At 50.9% G+C, this 13424-nt stretch overlaps 5 pseudogenes; all 5 read left to right on the forward strand.

Moving 5' to 3' along the window:
- The first annotated feature begins 176 nt into the window (after positions 1-176).
- LOC130333365 (5S ribosomal RNA) lies at positions 177-296 on the forward strand (annotated as a pseudogene).
- Positions 297-1984: 1688 nt separating this feature from the next.
- Positions 1985-2104, forward strand: LOC130321033 (5S ribosomal RNA; annotated as a pseudogene).
- An 883-nt stretch (positions 2105-2987) lies between these two features.
- On the forward strand, positions 2988-3107 carry LOC130352376 (5S ribosomal RNA; annotated as a pseudogene).
- Positions 3108-3772: 665 nt separating this feature from the next.
- LOC130353001 (5S ribosomal RNA) lies at positions 3773-3892 on the forward strand (annotated as a pseudogene).
- Positions 3893-8090: 4198 nt separating this feature from the next.
- On the forward strand, positions 8091-8210 carry LOC130317622 (5S ribosomal RNA; annotated as a pseudogene).
- Positions 8211-13424: the final 5214 nt, after the last annotated feature.

Genomic DNA, 13424 nt, shown 5'->3' on the forward strand with positions numbered 1-13424 from the left:
GCCTGCTCTCGTCAGATCGCAGACTGCTACCCAGCTTAGGGCCTGGTAAGTACCAGCATGGGAGACTGGCTGGGATTCCCGGGTGCAGTTGACATTTTAATCTGTTGCTGCCTTCCGCTCCGATTCGGAAAAGGATTTATTGATGCTTAAATGCACAGTATAAAGGGCGTGAAGCTGTCAACGGCCATCCTAAGCTGAACGCGCCTGCTCTCGTCAGATCGCAGACTGCTACCCAGCTTAGGGCCCGGTAGGTACCAGCATAGGAGACTGGCTGGGAATCCCAGGTGTTGTTGACATTTTGCTCTGTAGCCGCCTTCCGCTCCGATTCCGAAAAGGATTTATTGATGCTTAAATCCACAGTATACAGGATGTGAAGCCGTCTACGGCTATCCTAAGCTGAATATGCCTGTTCTTGTCAGATCGCAGACTGCTGCCCGGCAAGTACGGGCATGGGAGACTGGCTGGCAATCCAAGGTGCTATTGACATTTTGCTCTGTTGCCGCCTTCCTCTCCGATTCCGAAAAGGATTTATTGATGCTTAAATGCACAGTATAAAAAGCATGAAGCTGTCAATGGCTGTTCTAAGCTGAACGTGCCTGCTCTCGTCAGATCGCAGACTGCTACCCAGCTTAGGGCCTGGTAAGTACTGGCATGGGAGACTGGCTGGGAATCCCGGGTGCGGTTGACATTTTGCTCTATTGCTGCCTTCCGCTCCGATTCCGAAAATAATTTATTGATGCTTAAATCCACAGTATACAAGGTGTGAAGCTGTCGACGGCCATCCTAAGCTTAACGCGCCTGCTCTTGTCAGATCGCAGACTGGTACAGATCTTAGGGCCCGGTAAGTACCGACATGGGACACTGGCTGGGAATCCCGGCTGCCGATGACATTTTGCTCTGTTGCCGCCTTCCGTTTCCGTTTCCGATTCCGAAAAGGATTTATTGATGCTTAAATGCACAGTATAAAGGGCGAGAAGCTGTCAACGGCCATCCTAAGCTGAACGTGCCTGCACTCGTCAGATCGCAGACTTCTATCCAGCTTAGGGCCTGGTAAGTAACAGCAGGGGAGACTGGCTGGGAATCCCGGGTGTCGTTGACATTTTGCTCTGTTGCCGCCTTCCGTTCCGATTCCGAAAAGGATTTATTGATGCTTAAATGCACAGTATAAAAATCATGAAGCTGTCAATGACCATCCTAAGCTGAACGCGCCTGCTCTCGTCAGATCGCAGACTGCTACCCAGCTTCGGGCCTGGTAAGTACTGGCATGGGACACTGGCTGGGAATCTCGGCTGCTGTTGACATTTTGCTCTGTTGCCGCCTTCCGTTCAGATTCCGAAAAGGATTTATTGATGCCTAAATGCACAGTATAAAGGGTGAGAAGCTGTCAACGGCCATCCTAAGCTGAACGCGCCTGCTCTCGTCAGATTGCAGACTGCTACCCAGCTTAGGGCCCAGTAAGTACCGGCATGGGAGACTGGCTGGGAATCCCGGGTGCAGTTGACATTTTGCTCTGTTGCCGCCTTCCGCTCCGATTCCGAAAAAGGATTTATTGATGCTTAAATGCGCAGTATAAAAATCACGAAGCTGTCAATGGCCATCCTAAGCTGAACACGCCTGCTCTTGTCACATCGCAGACTGCTAAGCAGCTTAGGGCCCGGTAAGTACTGGCATGAGAGACTGGCTGGGAATCCCGGTTGACATTTTGCTCTTATGCCGCCTTCAGTTCCGATTCCGAAAAGGATTTATTGATGCTTAAATGCACAGTATACAAAGTGTGAAGCTGTCAACGGCCATCCTAAGCTGAACGCGCCTGCTCTCGTCAGATCGCAGACTGCTACCCAGCTTAGGGCCTGGTAAGTACTAGCATGGGAGACTGGCTTGGAATCCCGGGTGCAGTTGACATTTTAATCTGTTGCTGCCTTCCGCTCCGATTCGGAAAAGGATTTATTGATGGTTAAATGCACAGTATAAAGGGCGTGAAGCTGTCAACGGCCATCCTAAGCTGAACGCGCCTGCTCTCGTCAGATCGCAGACTGCTACCCAGCTTAGGGCCCGGTAAGTACCAGCATGGGAGACTGGCTGGGAATCCCAGGTGTTGTTGACATTTTGTTCTGTAGCCGCCTTCCGCTCCGATTCCGAAAAGGATTTATTGATGCTTAAATCCACAGTATACAGGGTGTGAAGCCGTCTACGGCTATCCTAAGCTGAATGTGCCTGTTCTTGTCAGATCGCAGACTGCTGCCCGGCAAGTACAGGCATGGGAGACTGGCTGGCAATCCAAGGTGCTATTGACATTTTGCTCTGTTACCGCCTTCCCCTCCAATTCCGAAAAGGATTTATTGATGCTTAAATGCACAGTATAAAAAGCATGAAGCTGTCAATGGCCATCCTAAGCTGAACGCGCCTGCTCTCGTCAGATTGCAGACTGCTACCCAGCTTAGGGCCCGGTAAGTACTGGCATGGGAGACTGGCTGGGAATACCGGTTGCCATTGACATTTTGCTCTATTGCTGCCTTCCGCTCTGATTCCGAAAAGAATTTATTGATGCTTAAATCCACAGTATACAAGGTGTGAAGCTGTCAACGGCCATCCTAAGCTTAACGCGCCTGCTCTCGTCAGATCGCAGACTGGTACAGATCTTAGGGCCCGGTAAGTACCGGCATGGGACACTGGCTGGGAATCCCGGCTGCCGTTGACATTTTGCTCTGTTGCCGCCTTCCGTTCCGTTCCGATTCCGAAAAGGATTTATTGATGCTTAAATGCACAGTATACAAAGTGTGAACATGTCAACGGCCATCCTAAGCTGAATGCGCCTGCTCTCGTCAGATTGCAGACTGATACCCAGCTTAGGGCCTGGTAAGTACCAGCATGGGAGACTGGCTGGGAATCCCGGGTGCAGTTGACATTTTAATCTGTTGCCGCCTTCCGCTCCGATTCGGAAAAGGATTTATTGATGCTTAAATGCACAGTATAAAGGGCGTGAAGCTGTCAACGGCCATCCTAAGCTGAACGCGCCTGCTCTCGTCAGATCGCAGACTGCTACCCAGCTTAGGGCCCGGTAGGTACCAGCATGGGAGACTGGCTGGGAATCCCAGGTGTTGTTGACATTTTGCTCTGTAGCCGCCTTCCGCTCCGATTCCGAAAAGGATTTATTGATGCTTAAATCCACAGTATACAGGGTGTGAAGCCGTCTACGGCTATCCTAAGCTGAATGTGCCTGTTCTTGTCAGATCGCAGACTGCTGCCCGGCAAGTACGGGCATGGGAGACTGCCTGGCAATCCAAGGTGCTATTGACATTTTGCTCTGTTGCCGCCTTCCTCTCCGATTCCGAAAAGGATTTATTGATGCTTAAATGCACAGTATAAAAAGCATGAAGCTGTCAATGGCTGTCCTAAGCTGAACGTGCCTGCTCTCGTCAGATCGCAGACTGCTACCCAGCTTAGGGCCCGGTAAGTACTGGCATGGGAGACTGGCTGGGAATCCCGGGTGCGGTTGACATTTTGCTCTATTGCTGCCTTCCGCTCCGATTCCGAAAATAATTTATTGATGCTTAAATCCACAGTATACAAGGTGTGAAGCCGTCTACGGCTATCCTAAGCTGAATGTGCCTGTTCTTGTCAGATCGCAGACTGCTGCCCGGCAAGTACGGGCATGGGAGACTGGCTGGCAATCCAAGGTGCTATTGACATTTTGCTCTGTTGCTGCCTTACTCTCCGATTCCAAAAAAGGATTTATTGATGCTTAAATGCACAGTATAAAAAGCATGAAGCTGTCAATGGCTGTCCTAAGCTGAACGCGCCTGCTCTCGTCAGATCGCAGACTGCTACCCAGCTTAGGGCCTGGTAAGTACTGGCATGGGAGACTGGCTGGGAATCCCGGGTGCCGTTGACATTTTGCTCTATTGCTGCCTTCCGCTCCGATTCCGAAAAGAATTTATTGATGCTTAAATCCACAGTATACAAGGTGTGAAGCTGTCGACGGCCATCCTAAGCTTAACGCGCCTGCTCTTGTCAGATCGCAGACTGGTACAGATCTTTGGGCCCGGTAAGTACCGGCATGGGACACTGGCTGGGAATCCCGGCTGCCGTTGACATTTTGCTCTGTTGCCGCCTTCCGTTTCCGATTCCGAAAAGGATTTATTGATGCTTAAATGCACAGTATAAAGGGCGAGAAACTGTCAACGGGCATCCTAAGCTGAACGTGCCTGCTCTCGTCAGATCGCAGACTGCTACCCAGCTTAGGGCCCGGTAAGTACCAGCATGGGAGACTGGCTGGGAATCCCAGGTGTTGTTGCCCTTTTGCTCTGTTGCCGCCTTACGCTCCGATTCCGAAAAGGATTTATTGATGCTTAAATCCACAGTATACAGGGTGTGAAGATGTCTACGGCCATCCTAAGCTGAATGCGCCTGCTCTCGTCAGATCGCAGACTGCTACCCAGCTTCGGGCCTGATAAGTACCAGCATGGGAGACTGGCTGGGAATCCCGGGTGCAGTTGACATTTTGCTCTGTTTCTGCTCCGATTCCGAAAATTATTTATTGATGCTTAAATCCACAGTATACAAAGTGTGAAGCTGTCAACGGCCATCCTAAGCTTAACGCGCCTGCTCTCGTCAGATCGCAGACTGGTACAGATCTTAGGGCCCGGTAAGTACCGGCATGGGACACTGGCTGGGAATCCCGGCTGCCGTTGACATTTTGCTCTGTTGCCGCCTTCCGTTCCGGTTCCGATTCCGAAAAGGATTTATTGATGCTTAAATGCACAGTATACAAAGTGTAAACCTGTCAACGGCCATCCTAAGCTGAATGCGCCTGTTCTCGTCAGATCGCAGACTGGTACAGATCTTTGGGCACGGTAAGTACCAGCATGGGAGACTGGCTGGGAATCCCAGGTGTCGTTGACCTTTTGCTCTGTTGCCGCCTTCCGCTCCGATTCCGAAAATAATTTATTGATGCTTAAATCCACAGTATACAAGGTGTGAAGCTGTCGACGGCCATCCTAAGCTTAACGCGCCTGCTCTTGTCAGATCGCAGACTGGTACAGATCTTAGGGCCCGGTAAGTACCGGCATGGGACACTGGCTGGGAATCCCGGCTGCCGATGACATTTTGCTCTGTTGCCGCCTTCCGTTTCCGATTCCGAAAAGGATTTATTGATGCCTAAATGCACAGTATAAAGGGCGAGAAGCTGTCAACGGCCATCCTAAGCTGAACGCGCCTGCTCTCGTCAGATTGCAGACTGCTACCCAGCTTAGGGCTCAGTAAGTACCGGCATGGCAGACTGGCTGGGAATCCCGGGTGCAGTTGACATTTTGCTCTGTTGCCGCCTTCCGCTCCGATTCCGAAAAAGGATTTATTGATGCTTAAATGCGCAGTATAAAAATCATGAAGCTGTCAATGGCCATCCTAAGCTGGACGCGCCTGCTCTCGTCACATCGCAGACTGCTACCCAGCTTAGGGCACGGTAAGTACTGGCATGGGAGACTGGCTGGGAATCCCGGTTGCCGTTGACATTTTGCTCTTATGCCGCCTTCAGTTCCGATTCCGAAAAGGATTTATTGATGCTTAAATGCACAGTATACAAAGTGTGAAGCTGTCAACGGCCATCCTAAGCTGAACGCGCCTGCTCTCGTCAGATCGCAGACTGCTACCCAGCTTAGGGCCTGGTAAGTACCAGCATGGGAGACTGGCTGGAAATCCCGGGTGCAGTTGACATTTTAATCTGTTGCTGCCTTCCGCTCCGATTCGGAAAAGGATTTATTGATGCTTAAATGCACAGTATAAAGGGCGTGAAGCTGTCAACGGCCATCCTAACCTGAACGCGCCTGCTCTCGTCAGATTGCAGACTGCTACCCAGCTTAGGGCCCGGTAAGTACCAGCATGGGAGACTGGCTGGGAATCCCAGGTGTTGTTGACATTTTGCTCTGTAGCCGCCTTCCTCTCCGATTCCGAAAAGGATTTATTGATGCTTAAATGCACAGTATAAAAAGCATGAAGCTGTCAATGGCCATCCTAAGCTGAACGCGCCTGCTCTCGTCAGATCGCAGACTACTACCCAGCTTAGGGCCCGGTAAGTACCAGCATGGGAGACTGGCTGGGAATCCCGGGTGCCGTTGACATTTTGCTCTATTGCTGCTTTCCGCTCCGATTCCGAAAAGAATTTATTGATGCTTAAATCCACAGTATACAAGGTGTGAAGCTGTCGACGGCCATCCTAAGCTTAACGCGCCTGCTTTTGTCAGATCGCAGACTGGTACAGATCTTAGGGCCCGGTAGGTACCGGCATGGGACACTGGCTGGGAATCCCGGCTGCCGTTGACATTTTGCACTGTTGCCGCCTTCCGTTTCCATTTCCGAAAAGGAATTATTGATGCTTAAATGCACAGTATAAAGGGCAAGAAGCTGTCAACGGCCATCCTAAGCTGAACGTGCCTGCTCTCGTCAGATCGCAGACTGCTACCCAGCTTAGGGCTCGGAAAGTACCAGCATGGGAGACTGGCTGGGAATCCCAGGTGTCGTTGACATTTTGCTCTGTTGCCGCCTTACGCTCCGATTCCGAAAAGGATTTATTGATGCTTAAATCCACAGTATACAGGGTGTGAAGATGTCTACGGCCATCCTAAGCTGAATGCGCCTGTTCTCGTCAGATCGCAGACTGCTTCCCAGCTTCGGGCCTGGTAAGTACCAGCATGGGAGACTGGCTGGGAATCCCGGGTGCAGTTGACATTTTGCTCTGCTTCTGCTCCGATTCCGAAAATTATTTATTGATGCTTAAATCCACAGTATACAAAGTGTGAAGCTGTCAACGGCCATCCTAAGCTGAACGCGCCTGCTCTCGTCAGATCGCAGACTGCTACCCAGCTTAGGGCCCGTTAAGTACCAGCATGGGAGACTGGCTGGGAATCCCAGGTGGTGTTCACTTTTTGCTCTGTAGCCGCCTTTCGCTTCGATTCCGAAAATGATTTATTGATGCTTAAATCCACAGTATACAGGGTGTGAAGCCGTCTACGGCTATCCTAAGCTGAATGTGCCTGTTCTTGTCAGATCGCAGACTGCTGCCTGGCAAGTACGGGCATGGGAGACTGGCTGGCAATCCCGGGTGCAGTTGACATTTTAATCTTTTGCCGCCTTCCGCTCCGATTCGGAAAAGGATTTATTGATGCTTAAATCCACAATACACAGGGTGTGAAGCTGTCAACGGCCATCCTAAGCCCAAAGATCTGTACCAGTCTGCAATCTGACAAGAGCAGGCGCGTTAAGCTTAGGATGGCCGTCGACAGCTTCACACCTTGTATACTGTGGATTTAAGCATCAATAAATTATTTTCGGAATCGGAGCGGAAGGCAGCAATAGAGCAAAATGTCAACGGCACCCGGGATTCCCAGCCAGTCTCCCATGCCAGTACTTACCAGGCCAGCATTCTGCGATCTGACGAGAGCAGGCGCGTTCAGCTTAGGATGGCCATTGACAGCTTCATGATTTTTATACTGTGCATTTAAGCATCAATAAATCCTAAGCTGAATATGCCTGTTCTTGTCAGATCGCAGACTGCTGCCCGGCAAGTACGGGCATGGGAGACTGGCTGGCAATCCAAGGTGCTATTGACATTTTGCTCTGTTGCCGCCTTCCTCTCCGATTCCGAAAAGGATTTATTGATGCTTAAATGCACAGTATAAAAAGCATGAAGCTGTCAATGGCTGTCCTAAGCTGAACGTGCCTGCTCTCGTTAGATCGCAGACTGGTACAGATCTTAGGGCCCGGTAAGTACCGGCATGGGACACTGGCTGGGAATCCCGGGTGCGGTTGACATTTTGCTCTGTTGCCGCCTTCCGTTCCGATTCCGAAAAGGATTTATTGATGCTTAAATGCACAGTATACAAAGTGTGAACCTGTCAACGGCCATCCTAAGCTGAATGCGCCTGCTCTCGTCAGATTGCAGACTGATACCCAGCTTAGGGCCTGGTAAGTACCAGCATGGGAGACTGGCTGGGAATCCCGGGTGCAGTTGACATTTTAATCTGTTGCCGCCTTCCGCTCCGATTCGGAAAAGGATTTATTGATGCTTAAATGCACAGTATAAAGTGCGTGAAGCTGTCAACGGCCATCCTAAGCTGAACGCGCCTGCTCTCGTCAGATCGCAGACTGCTACCCAGCTTAGGGCCCGGTAGGTACCAGCATAGGAGACTGGCTGGGAATCCCGGGTGCCGTTGACATTTTGCTCTGTAGCCGCCTTCCGCTCCGATTCCGAAAAGGATTTATTGATGCTTAAATCCACAGTATACAGGATGTGAAGCTGTCGACGGCCATCCTAAGCTTAACGCGCCTGCTCTTGTCAGATTGCAGACTGGTACAGATCTTTGGGCCGGTAAGTACCGGCATGGGACACTGGCTGGGAATCCCGGCTGCCGTTGACATTTTGCTCTGTTGCCGCCTTCCGTTTCCGATTCCGAAAAGGATTTATTGATGCTTAAATGCACAGTATAAAGGGCGAGAAGCTGTCAACGGCCATTCTAAGCTGAACGTGCCTGCTTTCGTCAGATCGCAGACTGCTACCCAGCTTAGGGCCCGGTAAGTACCAGCATGGGAGACTGGCTGGGAATCCCAGGTGCAGTTGACCTTTTGCTCTGTTGCCTCCTTACGCTTACGATTTATTGATGCTTAAATCCACAGTATACAGGGTGTGAAGATGTCTACGGCCATCCTAAGCTGAATGCGCCTGTTCTTGTCAGATCGCAGACTGTTACCCAGCTTAGGGCCTGGTAAGTACCAGCATGGGAGACTGTCTGGGAATCCCGGGTGCAGTTGACACTTTAATCTGTTGCCGCCTTCCGCTCCGATTCGGAAAAGGATTTATTGATGCTTAAATCCACAATACACAGGGTGTGAAGCTGTCAACGGCCATCCTAAGCCTGAACGTGCCTGCTCTCCTCAGATCGCAGACTGCTGCCCGGCAGTTACCGGCATGGGAGACTGGCTGGCAATCCAAGGTGCCGTTGACATTTTGCTTTGTTGCCGCCTTCCTCTTCGATTAATAAAAATATTTATTGATGCTTAAATCCACAGTATACAAGGCGTGAAGATGTCAACGGCCATCCTAAGCTGAACGCGCCTGCTCTCGTCAGATCGCAGACTGCTACCCAGCTTAGGGCCCAGTAAGTACCGGCATGGGAGACTGGCTGGGAATCCCGGGTGCAGTTGACATTATGCCCTGTTGCCGCCTTCCGTTCCGATTACGAAAAGGATTTATTGATGCTTAAATGCACAGTATAAAAAGCATGAAGCTGTCAATGGCCATCCTAAGCTGAACGCGCCTGCTCTCGTCAGATCGCAGACTGCTACCCAGCCTAGGGCCCATTAAGTAGCGGCATGGGAGACTGGCTGGGAATCCCGGGAGTAGTTGACATTTTGCTCTGTTGCCGCCTTCCGTTCCGATTCCGAAAAGGATTTATTGATGCTTAAATGCACAGTATAAAAATCATGAAGCTGTCAATGGCCATCCTAAGCTGAACGCGCCTGCTCTCGTCAGATCGCAGACTGCTACCCAGCTTAGGGCCTGGTAAGTACTGGCATGGGACACTGGCTGGGAATCCCGGCTGCCGTTGACATTTTGCTCTGTTGCCGCCTTCCGTTCCGATTCCGAAAAGGATTTAATGATGCCTAAATGCACAGTATAAAGGGCGAGAAGCTGTCAACGGCCATCCTAAGCTGAACGCGCCTGCTCTCGTCAGATTGCAGACTGCTACCCAGCTTAGGGCTCAGTAAGTACCGGCATGGGAGACTGGCTGGGAATCCCGGGTGCAGTTGACATTTTGCTCTGTTGCCGCCTTCCGCTCCGATTCCGAAAAAGGATTTATTGATGCTTAAATGCGCAGTATAAAAATCATGAAGCTGTCAATGGCCATCCTAAGCTGAACGCGCCTGCTCTTGTCACATCGCAGACTGCTACCCAGCTTAGGGCCCGGTAAGTACTGGCATGGGAGACTGGCTGGGAATCCCGGTTGCCGTTGACATTTTGCTCTTATGCTGCCTTCAGTTCCGATTCCGAAAAGGATTTATTGATGCCTAAATGCACAGTATACAAAGTGTGAAGCTGGCAACGGCCATCCTAAGCTGAACGCGCCTGCTCTCGTCAGATCGCATACTGCTACCCAGCTTAGGGCCTGGTAAGTACCAGCATGGGAGACTGGCTGGGAATCCCGGGTGCAGTTGACATTTTAATCTGTTGCTGCCTTCCGCTCCGATTCGGAAAAGGATTTATTGATGCTTAAATGCACAGTATAAAGGGCGTGAAGCTGTCAACGGCCATCCTAAGCTGAACGCGCCTGCTCTCGTCAGATCGCAGACTGCTACCCAGCTTAGGGCCTGGTAAGTACTGGCATGGGACACTGGCTGGGAATCTCGGCTGCCGTTGACATTTTGCTCTGTTGCCGCCTTCCGTTCCGATTCCGAAAAGGATTTATTGATGCCTAAATGCACAGTATAAAGGGCGAGAAGCTGTCAACGGCCATCCTAAGCTGAACGCGCCTGCTCTCGTCAGATTGCAGACTGCTACCCAGCTTAGGGCCCAGTAAGTATCGGCATGGGAGACTGGCTGGGAATCCCGGGTGCAGTTGACATTTTGCTCTGTTGCCGCCTTCCGCTCCGATTCCGAAAAAGGATTTATTGATGCTTAAATGCGCAGTATAAAAATCACGAAGCTGTCAATGGCCATCCTAAGCTGAACACGCCTGCTCTTGTCACATCGCAGACTGCTAAGCAGCTCAGGGCCCGGTATGTACTGGCATGGGAGACTGGCTGGGAATCCCGGTTGACATTTTGCTCTTATGCCGCCTTCAGTTCCGATTCCGAAAAGGATTTATTGATGCTTAAATGCACAGTATACAAAGTGTGAAGCTGTCAACGGCCATCCTAAGCTGAACGCGCCTGCTCTCGTCAGATCGCAGACTGCTACCCAGCTTAGGGCCTTGTAAGTACCAGCATGGGAGACTGGCTGGGAATCCCGGGTGCAGTTGACATTTTAATCTGTTGCTGCCTTCCGCTCCGATTCGGAAAAGGATTTATTGATGCTTAAATGCACAGTATAAAGGGCGTGAAGCTGTCAACGGCCATCCTAAGCTGAACCCGCCTGCTCTCGTCAGATCGCAGACTGCTACCCAGCTTAGGGCCCGGTAAGTACCAGCATGGGACACTGGCTGGGAATCCCAGGTGTTGTTGACATTTTGCTCTGTAGCCGCCTTCCGCTCCGATTCCGAAAAGGATTTATTGATGCTTAAATCCACAGTATACAGGGTGTGAAGCCGTCTACGGCTATCCTAAGCTGAATGTGCCTGTTCTTGTCAGATCGCAGACTGCTGCCCGGCAAGTACGGGCATGGGAGACTGGCTGGCAATCCAAGGTGCTATTGACATTTTGCTCTGTTACCGCCTTCCTCTCCGATTCCGAAAATGATTTATTGATGCTTAAATGCACAGTATAAAAAGCATGAAGCTGTCAATGGCAATCCTAAGCTGAACGCGCCTGCTCTCGTCAGATTGCAGACTGCTACCCAGCTTAGGGCCCGGTAAGTACTGGCATGGGAGACTGGCTGGGAATACCGGTTGCCATTGACATTTTGCTCTATTGCTGCCTTCCGCTCCGATTCCGAAAAGAATTTATTGATGCTTAAATCCACAGTATACAAGGTGTGAAGCTGTCAACGGCCATCCTAAGCTTAACGCGCCTGCTCTCGTCAGATCGCAGACTGGTACAGATCTTAGGGCCCGGTAAGTACCGGCATGGGACACTGGCTGGGAATCCCGGCTGCCGTTGACATTTTGCTCTGTTGCCGCCTTCCGTTCCGATTCCGAAAAGGATTTATTGATGCTTAAATGCACAGTATACAAAGTGTGAATGTGTCAACGGCCATCCTAAGCTGAATGCGCCTGCTCTCGTCAGATCGCAGACTGATACCCAGCTTAGGGCCTGGTAAGTACCAGCATGGGATACTGGCTGGGAATCCCGGGTGCAGTTGACATTTTAATCTGTTGCCGCCTTCCGCTCCGATTCGGAAAAGGATTTATTGATGCTTAAATGCACAGTATAAAGGGCAAGAAGCTGTCAACGGCCATCCTAAGCTGAACGTGCCTGCTCTCGTCAGATCGCAGACTGCTACCCAGCTTAGGGCTCGGAAAGTACCAGCATGGGAGACTGGCTGGGAATCCCAGGTGTCGTTGACATTTTGCTCTGTTGCCGCCTTACGCTCCGATTCCGAAAAGGATTTATTGATGCTTAAATCCACAGTATACAGGGTGTGAAGATGTCTACGGCCATCCTAAGCTGAATGCGCCTGTTCTCGTCAGATCGCAGACTGCTACCTAGCTTCGGGCCTGGTAAGTACCAGCATGGGAGACTGGCTGGGAATCCCGGGTGGAGTTGACATTTTGCTCTGTTTCTGCTACGAGTCCGAAAATTATTTATTGATACTTAAATCCACAGTATACAAAGTGTGAAGCTGTCAACGGCCATCCTAAGCTGAACGCGCCTGCTCTTGTCAGATCGCAGACTTCTACCCAGCTTAGGGCCTGGTAAGTACCAGCATGGGAGACTGGCTGGGAATCCCGGGTGCAGTTGACATTTTAATCTGTTGCCGCCTTCCGCTCCGATTCGGAAAAGGATTTATTGATGCTTAAATCCACAATACACAGGGTGTGAAGCTGTCAACGGCCATCCTAAGCCTGAACGTGCCTGCTCTCCTCAGATCGCAGACCGCTGCCCGGCAGTTACCGGCATGGGAGACTGGCTGGCAATCCAAGGTGCCGTTGACATTTTGCTTTGTTGCCGCCTTCCTCTCCGATTAATAAAAATATTTATTGATGCTTAAATGCACCTGGGAATCCCGGGTGCAGTTGACATTATGCTCTGTTGCCGCCTTCCGTTCCGATTCCGAAAAGGATTTATTGATGCTTAAATGCACAGTATAAAAAGCATGAAGCTGTCAATGGCCATCCTAAGCTGAACGCACCTGCTCTCGTCAGATCGCAGACTGCTACCCAGCCTAGGGCCCATTAAGTACCGGCATGGGAGACTGGCTGGGAATCCCGGGTGCAGTTGACGTTTTGCTCTGTTGCCGCGTTCCGTTCCGATTCCGAAAAGGATTTATTGATGCTTAAATGCACAGTATAAAAATCATGAAGCTGTCAATGGCCATCCTAAGCTGAACGCGCCTGCTCTCGTCAGATCGCAGACTGCTACCCAGCTTAGGGCCTGGTAAGTACTGGCATGGGACACTGGCTGGGAATCTCGGCTGCCGTTGACATTTTGCTCTGTTGCCGCCTTCCGTTCCGATTCCGAAAAGGATTTATTGATGCCTAAATGCACAGTATAAAGGGCGAGAAGCTGTCAACGGCCATCCTAAGCTGAACGTGCCTGCTCTCGTCAGATTGCAGACT

Source organism: Hyla sarda, chromosome 1 (genome assembly GCF_029499605.1).
Source record: "Hyla sarda isolate aHylSar1 chromosome 1, aHylSar1.hap1, whole genome shotgun sequence".
Lineage (NCBI taxonomy): Eukaryota > Metazoa > Chordata > Amphibia > Anura > Hylidae > Hyla > Hyla sarda.